The 3,705-nt window shown below is 33.1% G+C and overlaps 1 long non-coding RNA gene across 1 annotated transcript in view; it reads right to left on the reverse strand.

Moving 5' to 3' along the window:
* Positions 1-810: 810 nt before the first annotated feature.
* The window catches only part of LOC149569090 (uncharacterized), a 9,425-nt gene continuing 6,530 nt past the window's right edge, over positions 811-3,705 (reverse strand). The window contains exon 2 of the long non-coding RNA XR_016361718.1: positions 811-962. This is a non-coding gene — a long non-coding RNA (uncharacterized LOC149569090). The remainder of the gene's footprint in view (positions 963-3,705) is intronic.

The following is a 3,705-nucleotide window of genomic DNA, read 5'->3' on the forward strand; positions in this document are numbered from 1 at the left end:
AAAACATAATCAAAATCCTAATAGTAAAAATGGTGTTCAATATTATATTCATTAATAATGAGATATGACATTTAACATAGCATTCTCAATTAAAAGCAACGAAATAGTTATCACCTGTTTATTCTTATTCTTAAATTGTCATACGTATTGAACGAATGCAAATTGCCGCATGTAATTGGGTTCTAAGAGTTATTATGATTACTACTTCCACTTTCGATTGAGAAAGAAAACCAGATCTCAATTAATTCATACATGAGGGCGAAGTATATGTACATTTAGATCTGTAGAAGATGACAAAAATATCTACTTTACAACGAGTTTGAGGATACTCATACAAATGCTAAAATGGGGCTAAATGTTGCTATGATTATGAAAAAATTCTCATGCCCAGATCTATGTTGCATGGTATAAAATCTGATCGTCCATGTCACCATGAATCATATTTAATTACTGCTATTGCGATTATTTCTGCGCTCCAAAATCTCCATTGATGTCCTATTCATTCTCAATTCTGCATTCATATATGTCTTCATATCTTATGTGTAAAATTATTTGTTGGAGTCTCCACTCATTCCATTTGATAGAGGACGTTTAATTCTATTGCCTGTGAAAACTTTGATGCTTTGTTGTGGGAGCATTACTTGTTTAGTCAATATTTGTTCGGATATAAACATCATACTTTTGTCTTTTGATATATTTAAGTAGTTCATGTAAAATATAGCCTTGTTCAAATAGATTCCTATATTAATTTCTATCTACTTAAACATAGAGTACAAAACTAAATCAGATTGTTCAGATCATCGAAAAATAAGATCAAATAATATGGCTAAACAAGTAATCCTCAGACAACAAAACCTCGAGGTTTTCACAGGCAATGCAATTAAAACTCTTCTTTCATATGTCAATAATGTGGAGACTACAACGAATAATGATACAGTCACTTTTACCACGCCTTCGCAGTCCTGAAAGATCATACAAGACTTCAAATAGGAGTTAAGTCGTCATTGTAACGAGTAAATATTTTTATTTGTCACAATATGTGTCCAACCTAATGAAAAGGTGAGCGAAATAGTTATACCTGCAAATTTAAAGGTTGCTGCATAGAACAAATTATTAAATAAAATAGTTATATAACAAGGGAAAAAAATCTTGAAATCAATATGCAATTTAAATGAAAATTTTGAAGGAAAAAGTGAATATTTATCATCATCTAGCTTATTAAGTCGAGAGGCTTTCTACAGTGGAAGCATTCATCAATGTAAATTTTTGAACATTTTAAAAAAAATTGACGTTCATTTTATTAAGTAGAGAGGCTTTTTACACTGGAAGCATAAAATTGACATTTATTTTAATGTCATTAATTGAATTAATGAAATTGATAATAACAAAAAGAATAAATGAAATTACAAGTAACGCTAGTTCTTCCATCTCCCGACCGTTTCATCTTCTAGAAAAGTCAAGAGAGTGAATCGTTAGTAAATGAGTATAACTGACCTTTCCATTTTCTAGCAAATTAATAAATAAAGGTATCTATATTTCATAGTTTGGTAAAGAGATTTTGTCATGGGCAGACATCCATGGGATTTCGTCTGTTCTTAATGATTCGAATTTGAATATTGTGATTTCTGTGTCTAGACCAAAATTTAGATTTATGTAATCTCCATAACAAAAGAATGTTTATTGAACAAAGTATTGAGAGATGTCATTTGAATCTTATGTCGTCGTGAATCAATCCCGATTGTTGACGTAGTATAAACAATGCATCTATCTGACATGGACACGGGCAGCGATCTGACATGGACACAATGCATGCCTTGCCACTACTGCTACGAACAAGCCAACCCAATCTTCGACCCTTCCAAATCCTCCTCGTTTTTAGTCGTTCCCTGCGACGGTTCCTCTACCGATAACTGGGCCTTCAATAGTCGGGATGTACTCCTGATTGCAATTACAATTACGCGGTGCAATATTCCGACGGTTCTTTTACTGACAGTAGGCTTTCCCTAGAGACTCTAACAATAGGAAGTAATAACAAGGTCTCTCATTTTGCCTTTGGATGTGGACATGAAAGAAATTATTCTTTTCTACTTATTAGTGTTGCTGCTGTTTTTAATTTTATTATTACAAATATTGATTAATATCTCTTAGTTCATCTACAGAATAGTACTAAATTTAGAAAAAAATTAGTAATAATAAAAGTTTGAGATATAAATGTAGAAAGTCATTATTTTTACAAGTATTCTCTTTCTTTTGAAAATTTTCTATTATTTAGTGGAGACATGAAATATGGCGATGAATTGCAAAGTAGAAAGGAAAAAAAATTTGTAAATCTTTTGGTTAATGCTTCACTTGCAGTTTTCATTTTTATTTGAAAGCTTATTATTTTTTCAAATCTTAAAAATCAAGACTTTTATATATGTAGGTTTATTTTATTATTAAAATAAAAAGATTTTGGGGGCTGTAAATTATTGAAGTTTGGAAATTATTTTAGATTTTACAAATAAATTTTAACATAATATTTATATCAGAGAAAGAAAATATAATAAAATTGTTACTTAAATCAAATATAAAAATTATAAAAAATTACCGAAATTTATTAATCATATAAAATAACTATTAAAGATAATTAAGTTCTATTAAATGTACTTGATTTTATATTTTAGAAATACAAATGAAATTTATAAATTGGGATAAACTTTAGAAATGAAGTCAAATTTAAAGAGAGACAAATAACATGAGGTGACGAGAGAGAGAGAGAGAGAGAGAGAGAGAGAGAGAGAGATTAGGGGGAATATATGGTTGGAGGGGGTAAAGGGAAAAGGGGAGAGATGAGGTATGAAGAGAGAAAGGATAATGAGTGTCAAAACATATATATATATATATATATATATATATAGAGAGAGAGAGAGGCAACATGATAGAGAGAAAGAGTGAGATAAATAACATGATGCAATGTGTGTGTAAGAGATAGAAAGAGTGAGTGAGTGAGTGAGTGAGAGAGAGAGAGAGAGAGAGAGAGAGAGAGAGAGGGGAGATAAGGTTAGAGGGGGTAGAAGGAAAAGAGGAGAAGGGGAGAGATGAGCCATGGAGAGAAATAGGATAAGAAGGGTCCCAAATAGATGGAGATAGAGATGGTGGAGAGAGAGAGAGAGGTCATGTGATAGAGAGAGAGGCCACGAGAGAGAGAGAGAGAGGCCACGTGATAGAGAGAAAGAGTGAGACAAAGGGGAGAGGGTAAGAGACATGAGGTAGACATAGATAGAGCATTTTAGAGATAAAGAGACGTGAAGCTTGTGTGTGTGTGTGTGTGTGTGTGTGTGTGTGTGAGAGAGAGAGAGAGAGAGAGAATTAACATGAGGCAACATGATAGAGAGAAAGAGCTAGATAAATAACATGATGTTTTGTGTGTGTGTGTGTGTGTGTGTGTGTGTGTGTGTGTGAGAGAGAGAGAGAGAGAGAGCAAAGATAAGGTTAGAGGGGGCAGAAGGAAAAGGGGAGAGGGGGAGAGATGAGCCATAGAGAGAAATAAATAAGAATGGTCCAAAATAGATGAAGATAGAGATGGTGGAGAGAGAGAGAGGTCATGTGATAGAGAGAGAGGCTATGAGAGAGAGAGAGAGAGGCCAAGTGATAGAGAGAAAGAGTGAGACAAGGGGGAGAGGGTGAGAGACATGAGGTAGACATAGATAGAGCATTTTAGAGATA

This window comes from Cupressus sempervirens, chromosome 3, assembly GCF_028749045.1.
Source record: "Cupressus sempervirens isolate cs-2001-9-10 chromosome 3, ASM2874904v1, whole genome shotgun sequence".
NCBI lineage: Eukaryota > Viridiplantae > Streptophyta > Pinopsida > Cupressales > Cupressaceae > Cupressus > Cupressus sempervirens.